The following is a 25,588-nucleotide window of genomic DNA, read 5'->3' on the forward strand; positions in this document are numbered from 1 at the left end:
TTCTATCCTTCCGAGGTCAGTAAAATGAGTACCCAGCTTACTGGGGCGGGGGGATGTGTAGCCTGCATAACTAACTTGTAAACCACTCAGAGAGTGCTTGAAGCACTATGGGGTGGTATATATAAGCAACACGCTTTGTTGTTTTAATCAGATTTAGAATTTTCATCTGTTATACATCACTTGTGAGCTGACTGGATATGGTTATACTGCCAGGGATAGAGGGTTCCCGACTCAGCATCCCAGGAGAAGGGCCAGGCTATGCAGACTTGATTATTCCAGGTTGCTTTTAAACAAATTGAGCTAATCTATATCATGAGATCTATTTATATTGCAGCTGTTTTGACAAACAAACATACATACATACTTTATTGTTACAGCATCAAGCCATACATAAAACAAAATTGAATGCAGAGTTTCAAGTACTGACATGAGCTGTTTTGAAATTTTCCATTATTTTAATTAATGGCCATTTATATTATATTGGCTGAAATCCTGTTGCTGTGACTTGCTCCGGATAAGGTTGATGATGTCATCAACAGCCGCAATTTTCAGAAATTAAACATTTCCAACTTCTCCGCTGAAGGTCCCAAGGCTTCTGTGTAATTTCTTTCTTTGTCTGGGAACTATGAGGGTCAAGGGATGGAAGGGAAAAGCTCTGAATTACAGAAAATCAGAGAAGGTAATCCCAGCAATGATTTTAGGTAGTCCAACAGCCCTTGATGAAAAAGATTGCATGGAAGATTTGGGGTCTCTGGAAGACAGGTCAGAAACGTTTAATTTCTGATCTTGTTAGAGTCTTCTTGTTTAACATACTTTCTAGGATAGCTGGGGTGGCATATTGATGGTTATATGTGTCTCCTAATTTCATCTTCTATCATGTGACTGCTGTGATGTTTTAAAAGCTTTTATATCCTTCAATGCTGCTGGCTAACTTGGAACTTCTTTTTAACTTTAATGTCGTAAAAGAGCCAGAGGGTGCACTGAGGGTGTCATGTCTTGACCAGTGTCCCTGATATTATGTGATTTTATCTAAATAATGTATTCTTATCTTCTTGGTCACTGGCCGTAATTATTATTATTATTATTATTATTATTATTATTATTATTATTATTATTATTATTATTATTATTATTATTATTATTATTATTATTATTATTATTATTATTATTACTACTACTACTACTACTACTACTACTACTACTACTACTACTACTACTACTACTACTACTTCTTCTTCTTCTTCTTCTTCTTCTTCTTCTTCTTCTTCTTCTTCTTCTTCTTCTTCTTCTACTACTATTGTCCTCTTCTCCAGAACTGCATAGATTCTTGATTTGGAGCTTTCCCTTTCCCCCTTATTAACACATATTCCAGATACAAGTTTTAACCAACAACCTAAGTATATCTTAAATATCTGCACAGTACATATGCTGTTCCTATTATTATTGTCCCCCTACACCAACTGTGCAAAGTTGTTGGGTTTCTGTCTTATTATTATTATTACTCCACCCAGTTAGATTCATCTAGATGGGCAGTATAAAAGCCAAATAAACAAATAAATAAATTACTACTACTACTACTACTACTACTACTACTACTACTACTACTACTACTTCAGAAAAAATGATGCTACTGCCATCACCTTTAGGCTGTGTAAGCTATGGCAACAGGATTCCAGTTGTCATTTAAAGCACTGGTTCTTAACCTTGGGTTACTCAGGAGTTTTGGACTGCAACTCCCAAAAGCCTTCACCACCAGCTGTCCTGACTGGGGATTCTGGGAGTTGCAGTTCAAAAGCATCCAAGTAACAAAGGTTAAGAACCACTGATTTAAAGCTTCATATTGCAAGCTACCAAAAGGAGGCTTTGCCTGAATAGGCTGTGTTACATACAGCACTGATGTTACCTGTCTGTCATGGGTTTGGAGGGAAAGTTCCATCCTATGGGGAGTGGAAGGCGGGACATCAGGAGGAGGGGCTGTACTGTATATATATGTGAAGCGTGTGTGGAGAAGAGGAGAAGAAGCAGCAGCTGGGAAGAAGAAGCTGGTGTGGGAGTCTGTGTGTCAGACAGGGTACTACTGTGTGTCAGTCAGTACCAACCTGATAGGTTCAGGTGTCTGTATGGTTAGCCAGAACTGATAGGTTCAGGGTCTGTGCTTCAAGTTAAGTGTTCTGTGTGAACCAAACTGTGTGCATGTATGAATGAGATTAAGCCACGTTACTATATCTTATTCACCTGATCATTTTATTTTCCCTGTGTGTTGTTTTAAATAAACCTTATTCTTTTATTTGTTGAAAATCCATCCCTGGTCTGTGTGACTTCTTATAGGGAATGGTTGGTGGCAGCTTAGTTAACGTGGGGCAGATCCCAGTAGGTCTGGGTTTGTCACATTGATTGGTGTCCAGCGGGTGGGATACGACTGGTCCAGTTGTCCAGTGGTCCAGCAAAGCCTTGGCAAGTGTGCCCAGAGCAAGGGGGGTCTAGTCAGGGACAATCTGAGAGCGCGTAGGTAATCTTCTAGGTGTGCCTCACGGGGAGGTGCACTAGTAGAAGAACGTGTAACCTCAGATTGGGGGCTAGATTAGGGAGCTCTGAGGCATTCTGTTTTGGCGGGAAAAAGCTGAGGCAAAACTGTGAAATAGCAGTGAGCTAGCGTGTCTGCTGAGAGGCCTAGCCGAGGGGGGTAGACTCTAGCTCGCAACTGTTGCAAGTTAGTGCTGAAGGACAGCAGCAATCTATAGAGAAAGCTGGTTCTGAGGCAAAAGAAAAAAAAAGTGGTCGCTTTATTTTGAGGCTTGACTTTTGAAAGCAGCCTGTTCTGGGGGGGGGGATTATGCCCTTGACTCGAAGCCAAATGGCAGAAATGGGTGAAGTGAAAGACCCCCAGGTTGACCAAGGTTCTGAGGATGAATTTGGCTCAGTGCAAAGTGACAGCACGGGAGAACAGAACCCAGAGCTCAGAAAAATACTCCTAGCCCAACAGCATGAACTGAGGGTGAGGGAAATGGAGGAAAGATTAGAGAGAGAAAGAAGGGAGGAAAGGGAAAGGCAATTTGAAATGGAGCAAAGGGAAAGAGAGAAACAGAGGCAATTTGAATTGGAATTGCAAGAGAGAAAATGGCGTTTGAGTTAAGAAAACTGGAACTGATGAATCAGAACAATAATAACAATAGGGATTCTGAGGGAGGCCAATTGTCTAAAGCTGACCTGAAGAAATCCCCTGTGTACCACAAGGGAGATTGTCCTGAGGTGTTCTTTTCCTTAGTGGAAAGAGCGTTTGTGGACTTCTCAGTAAGGGAAACTGAGAAGATGATCATCATGCGATCTTTAATCAGTGGCAGCCTTGCTGAAGTTTATTCAGAGATGCCACAGGAACTGATGAAAGGTTTTGCAGAGTTTAAAAAACTGGTGTTTGCAAGACATGGGATAAATGCGGAACAGCTGAGGCAAAGATTCAGGTCAATCACCAAGAAACCAGAGCAGACTTTTACCCAAGTGGGGGCCCAATTGGTGAGGCTGCTAGAGAAATGGCTATCTCAGGAGGGGACAGAGACCTTTCAGCAGCTCAAAGACTTGATAGCGCTGGAACAGTTCTATTCAGTCCTGCATGGGGAACTGAAATTCCAGGTGAGGGAAAGGAAACCGAAATCTGTGGCAGAAGCAGCCGAGATCGCAGATTTTATTTCCCAAATAAGAAAGCCCTTGGGTGAGGGGAAAGCGATGGGGAAACCCAAAGAAACCTACAGCAAGTACTCTCAGGGACCAGGGAAAAGCCAGCAAGGGGGAGGGGCCCATGGTGAAGGGAAGCCCTCAGGCATGAAACCAAGACCTCAGATTTTGGAGGGAAAACCAAAACAAGATGAGAAAGACTCAAAATATAGCAGAAAATGTTATTTCTGTCAGGGAAAGGGCCATCTAATCTCAGAGTGTGAGAAATTAAAGCAGCTAAAAGGAATTGTGCCTCAGGATTCGAGTGGAACCAAGCCAAAAGCTGTGTTCTGTGTCCAGAAAGAGCAAGGCTCATTGTCACTGAGGGAGCCTGTTGCCATGGCTACTCAATCTGGAACAGCTACATCGGCTGATCAGGCTGAGGAAAATGGTCCTCTTGTAGAGGTCAGGCGCTGCCTACTGGTGAGAACAGATTCTCAGTTGTTTGAAACAGCAGGGGTGGACGTAGGAATACTTGGCCATCAGTATCGGGGGCTGCGGGACACTTGTTCTCAGGTGACCCTGTGCCATCCAGATATTATTCCTAGGGAATATGTAATCCCAAATGAGAGCATGAAGGTGGCAGGGATTGAGGGGCAGGTGATCTCACTGCCAGTAGCGGAGGTACCTGTGAACTTTCAAGGCTGGAGGGGAGTTTGGCGGCTAGCGGTTTCATCGACTCTGCCAGCAGCCGTGCTCGTGGGAAATGACCTGGCTGAACATGTGAAACGGGTGCTGGTGATTACACGTTCACAAGCCACCACGGGGACAGTTCAGGGGGGTAATGATGAGCCCGAGACGGAAGCAGGTGGGGGGAGTTCAGAAGCTGTGGTGGAAACCTTAACCACAGACAGCAGATTTGGACAAGAGCAAAAGGCAGACGCCACTCTCCAAAAGTGTTTTGAACAGGTGACTGACGCCCAGCTAACACCTGAAACCCCAGTGAGATTTCTAGAGAAAAAGGGGATTTTGTATAGAGAGACCCTGAGGAATATCTCAAAAGGGGGAGATGGGATCCGAAGTCAGCTAGTGGTACCTGAAAAGTATCGCCCCATGATCCTACAAAGGGGGCACTCTGACATGTTTGCTGCGCACTTAGGGGTGAACAAAACACAGCAGAGAATCACACAGAATTTTTACTGGCCTGACATAGGGAAGCAGATCAGGGAGTTCTGTAAACAATGTGATGTGTGTCAAAGGCAGGGGAATAGCCGCGACAGGACCAAAGCAAAGTTGTGCCCTTTGCCTGTGATTGACACTCCGTTCAAATGCATAGGGGTGGATATTGTGGGACCTTTGCCCAAGGCCACAAAGAGGGGGAACAGGTTCATTCTCACCATTGTGGACCATGCCACGAGGTACCCTGAAGCCATTCCCTTAACTAACATTGAAACTAACACAGTGGCAGATGCCTTGGTGGGGTATATGTCCAGGATGGGATTTGCCTCAGAAATAATCACAGATTTGGGCGCATCGTTCACATCGAAGCTCATGAAACGCTTATGGCAAATCTGTGGAATTAAGCACAAGGAAACCACTGCCTATCACCCTGAAAGTAATGGGTTAACTGAGAAGTTCAATGGGACTCTAATGCGCATGATTAGGGCTTACTTGGCAGAGAATCCAAACAATTGGGACCAGAAGCTGCAATCCCTTTTGTTTGCTTATCGATCAGTGCCACAAGCCAGTACCGGGTTCAGTCCGTTTGAACTTTTATTTGGGAGAAGGGTGAAAGGGCCCCTTGATTTGATCAAACAAAATTGGGAGCAGATCACCCAGGATGACCCACAAGATGTTGTGACATACATAGACACCTTGATGAATGACCTAAAGAGAAACCTAGAACTGGCAGCAGAAAACCTGCAAGCTCAGAAGGTCAGACAGAAAACATGGTATGACCACAAAGCTAGAGAGAGGCACTTTGACCCAGGGGAGGAAGTGCTTTGGCTTAGGCCCTGCAGAGAGAACAAACTGCAGCTCAAATGGGCAGGACCATATAGGGTCATTTCCAAGATGTCAGACCTGAACTACCTTATAGAGCAGGAGGAGAACCAAGCAAGGAGGGTGGTTCATGTGAATGCCCTAAAACCCTACTACAGAGGGGAACAGAGGGTTTTATTTGCGATAAAAGCAGCTGAGAGTGAGGAAGCTGAATTACCCTTCTGGGAGGGTAGAGGGGAAGTAAAATACAACCCAGAGGAGGTAAAGATCAGTCCTGCACTCACCCAAGACCAGCGGCAAGAACTAAAAATGCTGCTCATTAAATATCAACAGGTGTTTTCCAACAAGCCGGGGATAGTGAAGGGAGTGATGCATCGGATCCACACAGGGGATGCACCCCCGCAGGCAGTATCCCCATACCGAGTAACGGGACCCTATAGGGACAAGGTGCGGAAGGAGCTGGACGAGATGCTTAGGGAGAACATAATCGTCCCCTCTTCTAGTCCTTGGTCCTCTCCGATAGTCCTTGTGGACAAGCCTGATGGGAGCATTAGGTTTTGTGTTGATTACAGGAAATTAAACCGCGTAACCACTCCTGATGCCTACCCAATGCCCAGGCTAGACAACCTGATTGAAACCATAGGGGGTTGTCGGTTCATCTCATCATTGGACCTGGTAAAGGGATATTGGCAATTAAGAATTGATCCCAGGGATCAAGAAAAGACCGCCTTTTGCAGCCCTTTTGGTCTCTATGAGTTTCGAGTCCTGAGCTTTGGTCTCAGAAATGCACCAGCCACATTCCAAAGGCTGATGGACCAGACCTTGGCAGGGCTCAGTGACTTTACTGTGGCCTACATTGACGACATAGGGATCTTCAGTAATACCTGGGAAGATCACCTGAAACACCTGGAGTTAGTGCTGCAGAGGTTAAGTGCAGCAGGGCTAACAGTAAAGGCCAGCAAGTGTCAGCTGGGTAGCCCAGAAATAAAATACTTGGGTCACATGGTAGGGGGAGGAGTGATAAAACCCCTGGAGGCCAAAATAGAAGCAGTTCGTGATTGGCCCAGACCCAACACCAAGAAAAAAGTCAAATCATTTCTTGGGTTGGTGGGCTACTACAGAAAGTTCATCCCGAGGTTTAGCGAGATTGCGGCTCCGCTGACCGATCTGACGAGGAAGAAGGCTGATGACCGCATCCCGTGGACCAGCGACTGTGAGGAGGCGTTCCAGAGGTTGAAGCAGGCGCTAATCAACTATCCAGTGCTGCGTGCTCCAGACTTCGACCGGGAGTTCATCATCTACACCGATGCGTCTAACAGCGGGGTAGGAGCAGTTCTTTGCCAGGAGGATGAGAATGGTGACCAGCATCCAGTGTCCTACCTGAGTAGGAAACTCCAGAAAGGTGAGAGACATTTGGCAACCGTGGAGAAGGAGTGTCTGGCCATAGTCTACGCGATCCAGAAGGCCAAGCCTTACATCTGGGGAAGACATTTTACTCTGTGCACTGACCATTCACCACTGCAATGGTTAAAGACAATGTCACAGGCTGTACCTATTTATAATAAACGATTGAAGAAATACCAGCAAAACCATTTGTTGGAATCATGTTTCCATGTGGAAATGTAGCTAGTTTTAATGGAAAAGCTGTGCCTCCACATGTGGGGTTTTTCTCTGTGTGCGCACACACTTGTGTGCACCACCACTGTCAACACAACAGCAAGCCTGAGGACATGGTGGTGACAGCTGAGAAGTGCAGCCCTTGATGGGTCTGAAGGGTGCCAAGGCAGGAGACCCTTGACTGCTAGAAATTTGTGTGTCCCTGCTACGAATAAATAGACACCATACAAGTTGGACAAAATCCTCTTGATTAATATGCATAAGTATGATGACATTCCAGGCTTAGCTGATTCTTCAACAACTTGTGCTTAGTCATTCTCTTTGTGGGCAAACTGGATGGCCTCCAGGACTGAAGCAGTAATTCTTTAATTACCAGTAATTTTCCTCTATTGGTGGAGTGTGGCGTTTGCCCGTGTGCCCCTTGCCTGGCCTTCCAAACACAGAGCACACGAAGGCAAACTACTACTACTTTTCACCCCGCTGCCACCAGTTAATCACTAAATCAACATTAATTATGGAAGGATGAAGATGCAAGTCCAAACTTCACTGTCTTTTAAAAAAAACATTTTTATTGAATACAGATATCTGAATATTAATCATAGGTAACTTCTATTATCATTAATCTCAACCTTCTCTTTGTCATTATAGTTCTTTTTCACTTTTCACTCTAATCACCTCAGATCTCCCAAATACCACACTCTATCTCCTTCTCCACTCTCTCACGCTGACTCCTGACTCTTACTGACTCTTACCAACTGCTTTCACTCTCTGACTCCGCCTCTTTATTACATTTCTCTTGGCTCCGCCTCCCAGCAACATTATCCAGCAACATGAATATTCATAACTACTTAACATAATAAGAGTGAATGCTACATGGAGTTACCAGTCTTGTGTTGAGATTTTGATATGAAAATGTATTAATAATTAATGTTGAATAGTTAAATGTAAAATGGCTGATTTTACCTGAGTCACTGTACTGATTGTATTCAGCTGTGGGTATCAAGGATTAAGACTTAATGTTGTACAGCTGTGTACATGATGAAACTTGGTGTAACAGAAAATGAAATAATATATTTTCTGATTGGTCATAGAACTGTACATAGGTCATGTGTAAAATGAACATTTTTATCTGCTGTCAGATCACTTTTTCCTATGCTGTGTGTGTTGCTTCATGTCATGTCATGCTGCCAGAGGAATGTCCGTTCTCTATGTATATATGTAAATAGACTAAGTTGTTGGTTTTACTCTCTTAGTGGCATAGTGTCGTAAGTATCTCTGCTAATCAATATCCCCTTACTCTGCTGATCTTATGAGAATACATGTTATAATCAAAATTCTCAACACCTTGTGCAGGCAAAATTTACTCAACAGGATTTTGCTTGTTGTGTGAAGGGTCTCGTTTTTTTGTCCACCTTTAAAAAGTCCTTGATCAAAAGATATGTTCACAGAATGCTCTGTACAAATTTGGAAACTTTCCCTGTTAGGCTTCTAGTTTTATTCCTGCTCTTTTGTTGGCATTCTATATCTAAATACTTAATATTGCTTATACATGGATAGTGGAATATCCTTTCTCCCACAATGCCTCTCTAATGGTATAGAATTAATGATAAGTCACACAGATGGAGATGGCTATAATTAATTTGATGTGGCAGCTGCCTCCCTCTATTATGTTTGCAAGGAACAGTGTGAACTCCAAATTTAAAAGACCCATATCTAGAGTTCATGGATTTTGGCACTGTTTCATTTTATTCCAATGTAAATCAGAAATAACTGCTAAAACTGGTGAAGTTACAGAGATGCAAATACAGCACCAGTTACATGAAACCAAGGCTTCATTTCTCAATAAATTTACTATCATTTTGATTTATTTTTTAAAAGGACTTATTCCAAACCCTAAGTGCATATGAAAACAGTAAAATATACAGCACTAAAGTTCAGTATTCCATAGCTTAAACCTGTTTTTCATTTAAACCATCCTCCCAACAAATCACTCATAAAATCTGTGAACAATGACAGTCATTTCCTGGAGCCTATCATTCTATCAGGATATTTCTTTGATAGCAGATCTATTTTCTGAGCTAGACACAGCTCACCAAATTCAGGCTGTTTTATACTTCAGGCCAGAATGGATTTTCCCCCAGTGATACATACTGATTAACTTGTTGAGTACACCCATAAACATCACTAGGTTTCTCAAGCCAGTTAAACCAAGGTTGGGTGATCTCGAGAGGTCTGGGTGCCGCACATAGTTAGTGTAATTAGGATTCAATCAGTACATTCCAGTTTAAGGGATCTGTTAACTACTTTGTCTTTTAAAAATCCCAAATTGTAAGTTAATTCCATCTCTGTAGTTCAGTGATGATGATATTGAAGATGATATCAATCAATAGTTTATTTACAGTCCTTAGACCAGTCACATAAGTATAAAACCTTATAAAACCTTAAAATTTCTAACTTTCAGTATTCCATTAGAACATGTTGGCATACATACAACTGGGAACGGCAATCTAATTGGTATTTAACTTCCGCAATCGAAGAATTGCTACACAGAACCTCGCAACCCGACAGGTGATCTGGACATCAACATCTGAGAGAAGGAACTCTAGCCTATTTCCCTCCGAACGTCCTGGCAATCTATCTATTAAGGGGGTTATAGTCTCTTTTCGCACTGCTTCATACAATGGGCAGGTGAAGAACATGTGCTGTATGGTCTCGATCTCCCTCAGGTGGCAGGAGCATAACCTTTCAGCAAAAGGGGTATTTTTATACTTCCCTTCTAGTACAGCAGAGGGGAGGGCCAAACACCTTGCCAGAGTAAAGGCTCTTCTAGTTCCTTTAATTTCCAAAGATGTTAAGTATTTGGCCGGTACCATACAATTTTTGATGTAAGTCCTTGCTGCCATATTTTGGATGCTAGAAAGGTCTGTTTGGTATTCATTGTCCTCTATTCTTTGTTTAACTATTTGTTTTGCCTGCTCTATTCCAGAGGATATAAGTGCCTGAGGTGAGAGGCCAATTTTCCCCAAGTAGCCCTGGACCGATTTAGCCCACTTAGATTGATAGTTATCTTTAAATAACAAGGAAAATAGGCCTTTTGGATTTAACTGTCCCTTTAGCCACATATATATAGATTGAATTCTAATCCAGGCTTCTACTTTAAGGCATCCTGTTTCTAGCCTTATCCTTGCATTTGACACGCATCTTGGGACCTGGAGTATAGTTCTTAAGAATTTGGATTGGACTATTTCTTGTGGTGCGAAGTGAGAACTGGGTGGCCCCATGAATGAGCCGTACAGCAGCTGGGCTAATGCCTTTGCTCTATACAATTTGAGGGCTGCTGGTATGAAGGACCCTCCTTGGGAGAGATGGAATTTTACTATACTATTTGCCGATCTTTCTCCCTGATCAGCCACAAATTTACTATGCTGAAGCCTAGATCCTGAGGCCTGTAATACTACCCCCAGATATTTGAAGCTGTTCACCTGCTCGATACTGTGTCCATTTATTTGCCATGACCTACTCTTGGGTCTCTGTCCAAAGGCGACTATCTTGGTCTTCTGATAGTTAATCGTTAATGATTTATATTCACAGTATGAGGCAAGCTTCTTAAGTGCCCTCCTCAGCCCTATGGGGGTTCTGGATAGAATTACTGTATCATCAGCATAGAGTAAGGCTGGCACTGTTCTATCTGTAAGTTTAGGTGAATGGAGATCGGCGGTGTTAAGCCAGCTTGATAAGTCGTTTATGTAAAATATGAATAATGCTGGTGCCAGTAGGCAGCCTTGCCTAACACCTCTGTGCGTTTGCACAGATTCCGTGAGGTGTCCCTGTCTGCTGCACCTGACTCTCAGGTATGTTTCTTCATGTAGGGCCCTGATTAGATATAGAAGTCTTTTGTCTATAGATGAATTTGATAGATTGTCCCAGAGGTGTGTTCTCGATATAGAATCGAATGCTGATTTAAAGTCCACGAAGGCGGCATAGAGTGATGTTACTCCTTTGGCTGAGTATTTCTCTATAAGATGCTGTATAATTAGGCATTGTTCTATTGTGGATCTCCCTGGCTGAAAGCCTGCTTGTTCTGCCCCAATGATATTTTCTACTTCGAGCCACTCCAGGAGTTTGTCTAGGAGGTGCCTTGCATATAGTTTGCTTATAATATTCAGCAAACTTATTGGTCTGTAGTTGGCTGGATCTTCCCTTTTCCCTTTCTTATAAAATGGGACCACTGTGGCCGTTTTCCATGATATTGGGATTTGGCCTGTGTCATTAATATGAGTGAAGAGAGGTGCTAGAAAGGAGCCCCACCATGTCTTGTTTTCTTTTAGGAGTTCTGGTGGGATGCCATCAAGGCCTGGGGCTTTTCCATTTTTTAACTGATCTATATGAGCTATTATTTCACCTGGGGTCACCGGGGGCCATTTGGGAGTGCTTCCAAGCATTACTGGAGAAGGGGGTACAATGACATCCTCATACATACTTGTAAAGTGGGATACCCATTTATCTGGTGGAATACAAGAGGATAATGGGTGTTTGGGCTCTGATAGTCTGCCTGAGATTAGTTTCCAGAAAAGGGATGGATTTTTGGCTTTTGCTGCTTCAATCACCTTCCTCCATAGTTCTCTCATGTGTTCTCTTTTACTGTGATGTATCTGCTGTTTGTATTCTTTCTTATGTACCAGTAGTTTTAGGAGGGCCTCTTTTTTGACATGGTCTTCTGCTCTCAGGTATTCCTGGTATGTCTGATTAACTAGTTGTTTTGCTGCCTTACAGCTTTGGTTGAACCAAGGTTTGGATCGGTTATATGAATTCTGAAGGTTTCTGCTATATGAATGGACGAGATGTGGCTGTAATTGTTGTAGGAGAATTTCATATTTATCTATGGGATTCCAGTGGACTGTCTGGCTTCCTACTGGATTAAGGGCATCAATCAGATTTTTCGAAATTAAAAGTTGTTTTAAATTTTGTGCCAGTTTAGGTGACCATCTTACTCGGCAACCCACTCTTTCTAGTGCTGTAATTTCAGTATGATATCTTGGTTCTGTGTCTAAATTTCTGATGTTTAGGTGGAAACTTAGATGTAGGGGGAAATGATCCCCCTCCATGTAAGGAAGTACTTGGAGAGTTTTGACCATGGAAAGGAGCCCCCTGCACACCAGGATGTAGTCAATTGTACTAGCTTTAGTTGCTGCCATAAATGTATATTTTCCTGGAGTATCACCTGTGATTGTGCCATTTAAAACTGAGAGGCCCAGTCTGTAGGCAAATTTGTACAGACAGGCCCCGGCATAATTTGCATGTTGGTCCTTAGATGCCCTCTCCTGATTCAGGGTCCCCACATTATCATTTCTTATGTTGGCTATCATCTTAAATTTGGTTCCCAGATAGTCATCATCTGGTCCCATACGGGCGTTTAGATCCCCACCAGTCAGGACCAAAGCATCCGGATGTTCCATGATAAGCTCTCTTACATAGTTTTCAAGGTCTGTCCAGTTTCCTTCTGTTTCAGCTTTTCTGGATGTGGGAGGTAAGTATATGTTAATAATCAATAGGGTTTTCATACTTCCTGTAAGTACTACTGCCATGGCCAGCTGTCTCAGGGGGGGTTTCATCGTAGATTTCACTTTCAGAGCCGTTGATACCAGGATGCTCAGTCCCCCCTTCAGTCTCCCCGGTCCGCGCCCTGGGATTGCCTTTACCATGAAAGAGTTGAAACCATCTAGAATTATATCTTTGTCAGACCAAGTTTCTTGCAAAAGAATGATGTCATATTTGCTACGAAAGAAAGGAGTATCGTGGGTTTGGGAGATACATCTGGTCCAACCTGCCACATTCCATGATAAAAGTTCAATTTTAGATGCAGATGTTTGGTTGCTTTCTGGAGCACACCGCGATTCTTGAGTGTCTGGTGCCTCATTTCGCTCCTGAATGTTCAGTTGTTCTGCCTTTGGGGTCATTTCCCCTTTTGTGGCAGAGAGCATTTTAATGGGGTTCCCTTCCTTGTATAACGTTAGCTTCTCCAGAGCAGGCAGGGATACAACTGATGACTGACATCCTCTGTAGGTGAGGGGAGCAACTGGTGTGGGAAAAGGATAATCTTTACAGGCCCAGTCTTTGTTGTTTTGATTTCTTTGTGTCTCTCTGCTAAAGGGATATCTTTCAGCTCTACCCAGGTAGGTAGTCATTGTTGTGTTTGGAACTGTGGTATCTTTGTGGAGTTGGACTTTTTGTTTGTTTTCCCCCCATGCAATATTCCTGGACAAAGGCTTCTTAAGATGTTTATATTTTTTGCCTTCCAATAGTCAGTTCTGGGGATAAGCTACTAAAGGGGCATATCTATTGCCCATATGCCACTCGGAGGTGGAGTCGGAAATAGTTCCCATCGAGCAGGCTGGATGTAACTTCTCTTTGTATGGATGGTATATTCTATTTTTTCTGGAGGATGTAATACCTTTTGAAAGATGCCTTGGCCTTGCGAGGATTTTCACCTGATTACTCTGGTTTTTGATTTTGCTTGTAAGATCACGAGGCTTGTTAATTGGGATATTGTTTGGGAAGGTTGCAACATTGATCTGCATTTCCTTTCCTCTGCCATCTGATTTGGTTTTGGAAGGTGATCTGTTGTAAATGGTGGAAGCTTCAGCCCTATCTCTGTACAGGCCATAGCTAGGATTTTCGGCTGTTATCTTCCTTATGGAAGCGGCTGTGGGGCCATCTCTTTGTTCTGGAACCTGAATTTCTCTGGATGTATTTGTTAGTTTGTAGGTGTCCAATTTTGTGATCGGTCTTAGGTTGATATTTGAGTAAGTTGTATGTATTCCCCATTTGAATGATACTGCTATTTTTTCAAACTTGTACAACAGGCTCCAAAAATGATGGGCCTGTTCACTATTGGCGAAGATCAAGTGCACCCTGCCTCTTAGTTGCCCGGGCTTGCTGGGATAGATGCAGTAACATTTTGTGTTCATTTGAGCATCCCAATCCTTGCCCAGAATTTCTGTTATTGTCCGCAATACTTCTGAGTTGGAGGCCGAGGTGCCATTTGGTTTTCTTAGTGGCCAGTTGTAGATGGTGATGTGGTTCACAGGTTTGAGTGATGGGCTTTCAGCAGGGGTGGACCCTTCACTGTCTGAGGTTGCTGACCATTGGGGTTTTTTAATCTGTATATTTTCCTTGCATGTTGTCACAGCAAGTGGATGCTGGGGATAGGGTTCTTCTGGGGTGTTTCCCCACCATTCGTCTATGGTTATTAGCTCTAGATTAGAGGATGTTAGGTCAGGTCCCTCTGTGTCCTCTGTGTCCTCATTTCGCTCATATGGATCAGCCCAGGCCTTTGGGGTCTTCCCAGAGATGGGCATTCGGTCCTGAGTTGCTTTTTCTGATAACTGTGGGTAACTCTGACCTTTAAAGGCTAGGGAGTTATCTTTGTGTGTTTGATCTTTTGTACCCAGCTCCTTTTTTGCCTGAAGACCTCTCTGTTCAGTATTCTGAGGGTTTGAGGGGGGTGCTGCTTTTAAAATCCCCAACTTTATCATGTCAGCAATGCATTGTAGTATTGCTTTAGTATCCGCGATTTCTTTCTTTAGATCATGCAGATTATTGAAAATTGTCTGGTTGGATTTAGCTGAGAGGAGACACTGATCACGTAGTTGGGTGTAAATAATCCTAGTTTGTTCACTCTCGGGCCCTTGAGGATCTTGGGGGCCTACTGATCCTTCCATATGGTTCTCCTTAGGCCCAGGTGTTGATAGATTTAAGTATTTATAGAATGATTCCATAGAGGCAGAGAGAGCCTTCTCTAGGAGTTCTGGGTCCAGAGACCAATTGCCGATTTCTCCTCCGGAGTGCGGAGTTCCAACTGCAGCCCCCTGGTATGTCTCTCCATTACTTATGCCTACATTGTCCGTAGTAAGTGGGGTACTTGATGTAAATTCCCTCAGCGGCCTTTGATTATAGGAGGGTACATGTTCACGTTGATCTGAGACCACACAGAAGTCTGCTATAGATTTCTGATTTCGCTTTTGGGGAGCCTTTTTTAACTTGCCATAGGTTTTTTGGTCCTAGTAGTGACCATAGTTATACTCCACCAATTAAGCTTATTTAGTGTCCCCTTCTACTTCTGCAGGTGCAAACTACCACTCAAAGGGAGAAGAATGTGGGTTTCACAGTTACGGTCAGTAGTAGCTGTATAAAAACACTTCTTAGCTCCGGTAAACACTCAAACATAAACCATTAAAGGGCAGGTTGTTCCACCCGTTCCTTGGAGGACTTTTACTCACTGTGAGTCAATTGTAGATTGACGGAGTCAGCGGATCAGCCCCTGCTGTATGTCAAACAACCCCCGAAGGCAGATGGCTTTTCTTAAACAAAGTAAATGTTTTTCTTGCAGACTTAATTCAAGCAGGTGCTTACTGTCCACAATAGCGGTGTTATTTTCTTCTGTTTTCTTCCCAAGGCTGCAGTTGTGTAATTTTGTCGTACAGAGGTATTTCTAATATCTCTCGGCAGCTCCAGTGGTCATTATCTCTGTGTTTACTTTTACCAAGGTTAAAATCATGCCTTCAGCCAAGAAGTAGAATAGGAACTTCAACTAAACAAAAGCTATAAAAACCATATAAAATTACATAAAATAAAGATAAAATCACCGCTGCGTAGCCATGAGCGTCTTGCCTGGCTGAGCCGCATATCTATAATATATTGCCTACATTCAGGAGGAACAGCTTTGTCTGGAAGGCTTCAGGCCTAGCTACACCCTAGCTTCCTATGCTAAGCCATGAAGTCATGAAGCCTTCCCACATGAAGCCATATGACTATTTCTTCAAATGATGCACATTTAGGTGATGTGTAGGTGTAGGACTGTCAGTTGGAACTCCAAGAAAGGAGAATGGTGGGATTTGTAGTCCAAGGAACCAAAAAAAAATTGAATGCCTAGGAATGGGCCAAAGAATGGAATCCTCTCACAAAGAAGCTATTTTTAGGGAGCAATGAAGGCTTTAAAGCAACATTACTTCATGGTTTTGACATAATTCTTATATCTTTGGAATTTGCTTTATTCACCTGCTTTAATTTCCTTTGGTGTGGTGGGCTTCAGATTGAGGCAGATCCTAGACCCAGAACCAAACTGTGCCAACTTGAATGTGTTTTAGAGATGTATTTCAATTCAAAGGAGTGCACTTCTCAAGCAAACCAAATGCAAGCCTGGGAAACTCTTGAATGTTTTTTCAGTTTTTGGTTTGGGGGGACAGAGCAACACAAAGAGTGTGTCTCCAAAACTTATTCATTTCTCTCCATCCTATCCATGCAAGGGAAATGTTGAGAGGGAAAGGAAGGGGGGAAGAAGGCAGGATGTGGTTTTGTGATGGATCACTCCAGCTTTCAATCACAGTGAGCTGCTTTTCTATGGGAGGGATGTTGAACTGGAAGGATGTACTTCTTTCTGCTACTTTCTTTCCAAAGCAAGAATGAGAAAAGCTTCTACTGATCCTGCTCTACAATCCCTCCAAGTTTAATGAAGATTAGATTTCATACATCCAGGTTATACACCCACAAAGTGGATCCCCACAGAAAAGTGCCCTTTAGCAGCTGGCTTGGGGAAACCCAGTATTCACAAAACTTGAAGGAACTGTAGAGGAGAGTCAGTAGAAGCATCTCTGTCATTTTTGGTGTCTCTAGATGTGTAGGGAGGGGACTTTCCTGAGAGAGCCCTGTTTGTGGGTATATAACTTGGACATCTGAAACCCAATCTTCACCAAACCTGGAGTGATTGTAGAGGAAGCCCTTGAAAGCTTCCCTGCTAATTTGGTTTCTTTAGGTGCCTGGAGGTGGGCATTTGATAGCCATACAAATCAATGAATCAAAAATTGCTAAAAATAAATTGATTCATATTCCTTAGGGGCATTTTCTGCCCGGAGAGCGCTTGTAGCGCTATGGGGCAGTATATAAGTCCAATCAATCAATCAATCAATCAATCAATCAATCAATCAATCAATCAATCAATCAATCAATCAATCAATCAGTGGTTTTTGAATGAATTTGGTGATTGATATTTTAATTCATGCCCATCTCTAATCATCATCCATAATAGGCTTACAAAGCAAAAAGGGGTTTCCAGACCAAAGGAGAAATTTAGCCATACTTCATCACCTGACTAGGCTGTTTTAGTAACATTTCTCAGAGATATCTAAACAGCATTGGTCTTTGGATAGGCTTTTTGCATTGTGGAATATTTTTTCCTTGTTCTCTTTACTGAAATCTTTACCCAGTATTAGGATTGAGTTTGTGTGTGATGGTGGAAAGATGATTGTTGTGTGAGCATTGCGTCATACAGTCGGGGCTTTAAGGTCTGTCTTTCACACACCCACACACACACATATAATCTGTTTCCCTTTCCTTTTTTCACAGTAAGGTCATGCAAATATTAATTACTATCTGCTGGCCTTAGTGCCATAAACTGACTAGGAAAGCCAACCTTCTTCTACCAACCTCTGTAGTCAATTGGGCTTTCTTACCTCTTGTCATTTTTAAAGGACCATCATGTCCCTGAAAACATGAACTTTTAAAAAGAGATTTGGAAATGCAGAGGCAATGCCTGGAGCCCCAGTTACAGAACTGATTGGAATGTCTTCTAAAGAGGATAGGAGATGCCCTCTATGTCTTTTACTCAGATAGGGATTGGTTGGGAGGGGGGTGCGTCTGCACATGGTTAGAACAAAGCCTTGGAGCCTGTGGCCATAAGCTGTCCCAAATAATTTTTCCATCAAGAAGAGATTTCTTCCTTTTTGGAATAGTGCGACTTCACATTTGTTTCACACCTAAAGGTATCTACCCAGACTCCTAGCAGGATACAGTATCTCAGAAATAATAATACAGAAAAGTTCCCCAGGAAACAGATTTTAAAAGGAGATATTTAACTCTTATCCGTGGCATAGATTATTATTACAGATCTCATTCTTAAACTGGTCAGTGTGCAAGCAACACATAATTAAAATGTGAGATGTTTGGCTTCACTGCAAACGAAGCGCTGAGAGTGATTTCGTTATTGGCCCATCAGGTTGTGACTCTGACTCATAGCACATACTGTACCATATGTGAAAGCACAGGCTGTTCCAAATCTACTTCAGCACAAAAAGCTTATTTCCAGCGAACTTTTTTTAAAAAAATCAGGGGGCAGGCTACACGTTATGTATTTATGAAAGTGTAGGTTAATTTTGTTAGTGGAAAACCAACTTCAAGAGATTGCAGTTTTCCGTGTCTGAGCAGTGGGATGGAAGGAGTTTGTGACTGTTGCTCTAAGATGTGGAATGTGGGATATTTTATTTTATTTTCTTCCTCAGAATGACTATTCCCAGCATGTAAATTAGTTTGCTTTCTCTGGTGATTGGTCTTCAGGACTTAAGAGCAAGATTCTCCTGCAGTCTGATTTCATAAACATGGGAAGGACTGCCTCAATCGCCTCTATGCTTTCAGTTAAAATTATGGGCGATCTTTACAGTCTGTTCAGACCTCACACTCAGCAGTTTGTACACTAGGCATTTTTAGTTTGCTTTTAAAAAGAAGGGGGAAGCAGGGTTGAAAAGAAGGGAAAATAAACAATACAAAAGGAAAAAGGTAAAAACCAACTTCTGTCTCATCCAGTTCAATTTGTACTGCAGATATAAATCAATTTGAAAAAAAAAAAGTTTCACTTTGCCCCAGAACGAAATCTGACCATTCCTTTTTTATTATTCAGTCCCCAGACATATTTGTCTGATTCAGGCCAAACTTTTTTAACAGTTTGGCATTACTCCAAAGCTAGTAAACAAATCTACAAATAGCAAGATATTAAAATCCATTTGCTTCAGAAAAGTGCTAATCTGAAAAAATAAAGTCAAAAGGCAACAAAAGAGTTCTAAGATCCAGGCTATTACTGCAAGGCCTGCCTAGGCTATAGAGAGATGGACTTACTGTATATTCTAGGAAATGGCAGGGTCAGACCTAAACAATTTACACTTGCTTCTCAGAGAATGAAAGAAGGAAGAAGTTGAAGAGGAAGGTAGAGGTGGTCAGAGATTTCCCCCAACACAACACATACACAATCCAAGTGAAGAAAGGGGACTAGATGGGGGAGTGGCAAATGTTCAGAGAAAATACTTCAGAAATATAGAAAGAACTTCTTGCAAAGACTGGAGCAGCAAAGATGAAGCAGAAGGGATGAGCCCTTTAGGAGGGAAATGGCTGACCAGAACCCCAAGTCTGTATTACAGGATGTTAGGACAATCCTGCTACAACATATGTCACTCCACTGATCACCAGGGTTGATTTGGCTGATGTGGCTGGCTAAGTGGGCATCTCTATCCTCCCTCACTGCTCCATGTGCATCTCTTCCAAATGTGTGCATGTGGTGGAAGAATATTACTACAGAAGGAATGTACTAGACTTCAGTAAAAGGTATAAAGTAGCTGTGTTCCCATTAGAATCTCCAAACAAGATCAGTGTTCTTTTATCTAATGGTGCCTTCCCAGTTTAAAATAAATCATGGGAGATCAATCTTCTATCAAAAAATCTAGCCTGGCACTGAGTCTCCAATTTATAAGATGATAGCTGGATGCAACTAATCTATTTTCTTTGACAACAGAGGCATATCTTTTATTGTTCATTTAAGAATGCTTGGCTTGAACAGGCTTGCATGGTTTAGGAAAGAGAAACATAAATATCCTCTACAAGTTTCATAAACAGCCTGGCATTTCTAAGTCATTACTGTAATTGAAATAAGAAATAAGCAACACCTTAGAATTATTCGCTGTAAAAGCTAGAAACAGACTAATGTACATGAAGGCATTGTGAAAATACATGTTTTAGACCTCCAAATCATTCAACTATGATTCCACACTATGAATTATATACCAGGATACAGCTGTAGTAAACACATACAAAAGCACATACAAGCACAGTCTGCTTTTATCTCATTTTCCATTCTGTTATCTAGACTTGCCAGAAGAAGGAAAAAAATCATTCTGTGTTCTCAAGTCAACTCAGCTACCATGTTTTTAAAATGATACATATGTCCCCAAACCTCTTCATATAGTCAATAATTATGTTTAAATGGTTATTAATTTCATGCATTAACCTGCATACTTAAAAGACGTGTAGAATTGTTGAAGAGATGTACACAGGAGGAAGACTGTTTAGTGTAAGAAACCTCAGGGGACATCCTACTTAGATAAGTATTTTCAGGATAGCTCTCTTAGGATAGTATACATAAGCCTGGTGAATTACAAATCAATAATTCCATGCATACAAATGCTTCATGGTGTTAAAGTATGGAAGTTTGAAATATATGTTAATCCATTTCAGAATTAATTTGCAGAAGTTACCTTATCTTGCTGCTTCTTGAAAGATCAAAAAGATTGTGTGAATCAGTCAAAATGAGCTGGATTTCATTTCCCTCTATTCATGAGCTATAATTATAGCTTCAAGTTCCCCAGACAGTCCACCTCTTTCTCCTTAACTGACATTTGTAGGAGAAAGAATAAAAAGCTTCATTACTTACAGTTGTGAGCAGATCGATAGCAAACAACTAACAGTGAACACCAACTGAGAATTGAGAGAGAGAAGACAGTGAGCAGAGAGGGAGGGTTCTCTTTGAATTCAGAAGTGGGAAAGAATGATTGGTTAGTGCTGGTTAGTCATCACATATCAGAAAGGTCTTTTCCAGCCACACCTACTACAGACAGCATGTGAGGTTGTAAAACTCCAACAATAAGAACTGGACATCAAGAGCTATATGAACAGTTTGGAGATTATAAATGTGAATTATAAATAAATAAAAATGCATAGATTTATTTATTTATTTATTTATTGGACTTATATATCGCCCCATAGCGCTACAAGCACTCTCCGGGCGGTTTACAATTTAATTATACAGGCTACACATTGCCCCCCCAGCAAGCTGGGTACTCATTTTACCGACTTCGGAAGGATGGAAGGCTGAGTCAACCTTGAGCCGGCTACCTGGGATTTGAACCCCAGGTCGTGAGCACAGTTTTAGCTGCAGTACAGTGTTTTAACCACTGCGCCACGAGGCTCATAGCTCTTGTGCATACTCAGACTTTTACCATTTTTGTTTCTACCGCATACACAATATCCCCATGTGAAACTCAAGCTACGCCTTTTAAATGAATGACTGCAGTTAAAGCATTCTGATGCACTGGGAAGTCCTAGAAAATTGATTTCCATATATTTAAACAAAAATATGTAAAACAGCTGGCTAGATGCAAAATGAAATCTCAGCTGAGAAGCTTTAGCCTGTTGAGTACTAAAACAGTTGATTCAGCTCAAACCCAGGGTATATAGAATATGTAACACAGTCATTTTCTTGAAAAACCTGATATACATTTGGTATAATTATGATGTATCTGTTTTTATAACATGGACAGCTGCAGCTCTATTCAAGCTTATAAGAAGAGCATCTTGGAACAATCACTTCTGCCAGTCCCATTGTAGCTGCAATATAGCCTCTCAGGCCACTGAATGTAGTGAGATCATCTTAGGAACCCAGCCTATTTAACTAAAACACAACTGTTATGTTATAGAGAGATGCTATTAGCTAGCAACACTAATGAATTTTCATTTCTGCCAGTCCCACTCCTTTCCACTGTCAAGGACATCTTTGGAGATCATTCTCACATTTGCTACCTCAGGAGGATCATTGCCATGAAACAACTTGTTCTTGTCTAAGCAAGAAAGAAATTGCATGCTCTTTATGTCACCACCTTAAGTTACTTGCATATGGAAATATGCTTATGGACAATTTAGTTCAACCCAGTGGGTGAGGAAGTCCTAGGCAGGGGCTGTGGATTTCAGGATTGCAGTTAGAAAAATGCTGGAGAGGCAGAAGCTGCTGTCCCCATGAAGGATGAGAAGGCCCTTGCCACTTCGGTTTAGGTAGTACAGTTTCAATATGTTTATGCAGAAAAGTCACTGGAAGATTGAATCTACACAGTGATCCTATGCATTTGTATTTGAATTTTATTTTAGGGCTTTAGAAATTATACTTGGAGTCATTCCCTTATATTGTGGATATTATTCCTCAGTCGATAAATATGTCTAGAACTTTGTTTTTATTTGGCTTCATAGACATTTGCATTCTTCCTTGTTTCAACACACAACTCCTGCTCTTGTGCTGGTGGCCCTATGGAAGAGACGACTCACTAACTCCTCACTGATTTAATGGCTCTAGTTGTGACTTAGTATTGATTTTCAGTGTCTATGTACCTGAGACAGTTGCCAGATTCTTATTTGGGGGCAGTATAAAGGAGATTGTACATTCCTCATAATTATCCAGAGATTTACTCCCCAAGAGAAGTAAGCCTCTGAACATATAAACATTACAAATGAGAGACTGACACAAATGAATAAATTGTCTCAGGGTAATTAAACATGTTGACAAGCCAAAAGAACACAAAACAGATGAGGAGTAAAATCCAGCTAATCTTCAGTTGGCTTGCAACTTGCAATGTTAGTTTTACAACCAAAGGTTTTGAAACACAGATCCACAAAGTTGTGAGCACTTTCTTTGTTGTACACATTAAGGGGGAAAATGTGTTACCAAATGTAACAAGCGAAAGCACTTTAAAGAGCAACAAATTATTATGCCATAAATTTTCATGGACTAAAATCAATCTCATTGGATTCATGAAGTGCTAAACTCAAGCAACAGGAATCATATGAACGTTACCAAACTTATAGATCCACTCCCATATATCAACAGCATGGCACTTTCTGCAGCGATTTGGATAGCTCAATTAGTGTGTCAGTCTGCAAAAATGAAAAGGAGTTTTGTGGCCTTAAGTGTAGCCCACAGTTGCTGCCACTTTTCAAACAGTGCACTGCAGAATTATTTTGGAGTCTTGACTCTGTGCTCTTCCAGCATGTGTGGATGACCCCTATACTGCTCTGTATCTGAATAAAAACTATAGAGATGAGGGCCAATTCATCTTGCACCTCTTAGAACACAAGCTGAATTGCTCCCCTCCCCCATGGTCCATAACATTATCTGTGGATTCTTGGATCTCCATTAAAGAAATAAAGAAATAAAGAAAAAATACTCTCTCCTAATTATGTGAACTATTCAGACAAAGCCCACATAACAATCACCCTTTCATAATCACAGACACACTCAATCCTGATAGTGCAATTATATTTCAGTGGTTTGGGCTGGGAAAGCATTTCATCCCAGTTTGTTCGGTTTATGAGAATGAATTTACCAAAATTGTAAAACTGAAAACAAACTGGAAAGGTTTGTCACTCTTTTTTTTAAAGGGCTGCCTGTTAATTGCTGGCTCCCACAATGCTATGGATATTGTGTTTCTGTTGTGGTTTTTATGCTGGAGTCCTTGGACTTCAAAGGGAATCAGCACTAGATAGTTAGGATAGTAAGTAAGACAGCCTTCTCATATAATGGGGAATAGAGTCAACTCTTAAGGAATTAGAGATAGCAGGAGCAGAAGAAATGGGGTCAGCCAGAGTTATTGAGGATTGAGGTCTCCCACTCAAGATTCTTCTTACAATACATAGCCCTATCCACAGTCAGAGGGATCTGGCCCCCCACCATGAGACTAGCAAACAAAAACTTCTAACAACTACTAAAACTAATTAGATGCTATGATTAAGGTGAAACATAAGGTGATTTACTATAAAGTAACCACAGAAAACAGTTTTAAGAAAACTGTAAAGAAGCCATAGAAAATAGTTTCCAGTACTGCCTTACATATAATGTCAGGATATTAATTCAAATCTTATGATTAAATTGAAAGTAGAGTAGATCAAAGAAGAATCATTTGAACAAATGTGGTTCTGCTGTTCCTGTAATAGAATTTTCTGTATTAGTTATTTGGAAAATCTCAAAAGAGTTGGAAGATTAATGATATGCAGCCTAATTGAGAAGTTGAAATGAATTTGTCTACACTTTAGTCTTCCCTACCCATCATTATGCTGTAAGCTCTTTCAGTCATTATATTTGAACAAAATATATACCTGCCATTACTTGCTACTGCATTACTGCCTTTGATACCGTCGACCACAGTATCCTCCTGGGGAGGCTCTCTGAGCTGGGAATTGGTGGTCTGGCACTTGCCTGGCTCCGATCCTTCTTGGAGGACCGTCCCCAGAGAGTACAGCTTGGGGAGAGTGTTTTGGCCCCATGGAGCCTCAATTTGGGGGTTCCACGGGGCTCGATTATCTCCCCAATGCTGTTTAATATCTATATGAGGCCGCTAGGTGGGGTCATCAGGGGGTGTAGGGCTTCCTGCCATCATTATGCTGATGACACCCAATCACCTTTTCTCCAACCACAGTGGATGCCGTTCCGTCCCTTCAGTGCTGCCTGGAGGCTGTACTGCAATGGATGCAGGAGAATGGACTGAGGCTGAACCCGGACAAGATGGAGGTCCTGAGGGTGGCTGGTCCCTCCATTGGTGGCTTGGGAAACTCCCTCTCTTTTGGGGGAGTGACTCTCACCACGAAGAGTGAGGTTCGCAGCTTGGCGGTCCATCAGGATCTGGCACTCACCAAGGAAACCGAGGTGGTGTCAGTGGTCCGCTCTGCTTTTTCCATCTGTGGTGGATTGCCCAGCTGCATCCCTATCTTGATGTTGGGGCACTTACCACTCTGGCCCATGTGCTCGTAATCTTGATATTAGACTACTGTAATACACTCTATGTGGGGCTACCTTTGAGTTTGATGCAGAAGCTTCAAATGGTGCAGAACGTGGCAGCCAGACTTCTCACTGGGGTTAGAAAATATCAGCATATCTCCCCCACTCCGGCTGCCTTGCATTGGCTGCCCGTTCGTTTCTGCAAAGTGTTAATGATGACATATAAAGCCCTAAACAGTTTAGGACCTTGATATCTAGTGGAACGCCTCCTCCCACCTAGATCTACCCGAATCACTCGTTCTAGCCAGGAAGGGTGGCTGAGGGGCCTAACGCCAAGGGAGGCCCAGAGAGAAAGAACAAGGAACCAGGCCTTCTTGGCAGTGGGGCCCATCACATTTGGAACAGTATGCCCCCAGAGATCTGTCTGGCTCCCTCACTGGGTGTTTTTAAGAGCAGACTTAAGACCTGGCTCTTTAGGCAGGTTTCCCCTCCTGTCATCACTTGATTTTTTTTTCTTTTCCCCATCTTGAACTTGGGCCCTGGATACTTGAAGGACCGCCTCCTTCCATATGAGCCTACCCGGCTATTAAGATCTAGCCAGGGGGCCCTTTTGAAAGAGCCATCCCTCAAGGAGGTAAGAGGGATGGCTTGTAGACAAAGGGCCTTCTTGGCAGCTGCCCCCAGACTATG

General features: G+C 42.2%; 1 long non-coding RNA gene across 1 annotated transcript in view; it reads right to left on the reverse strand.

Moving 5' to 3' along the window:
• Nucleotides 1-20,844, reverse strand: part of LOC140707396 (uncharacterized) — a 37,797-nt gene extending 16,953 nt beyond the window's left edge. Inside the window, exon 1 of the long non-coding RNA XR_012087442.2 lies at nt 20,619-20,844. This is a non-coding gene — a long non-coding RNA (uncharacterized LOC140707396). The remainder of the gene's footprint in view (nt 1-20,618) is intronic.
• Nucleotides 20,845-25,588: the final 4,744 nt, after the last annotated feature.

This window comes from Pogona vitticeps, chromosome 1 (genome assembly GCF_051106095.1).
Source record: "Pogona vitticeps strain Pit_001003342236 chromosome 1, PviZW2.1, whole genome shotgun sequence".
Taxonomy (NCBI): Eukaryota; Metazoa; Chordata; class Lepidosauria; order Squamata; family Agamidae; genus Pogona; species Pogona vitticeps.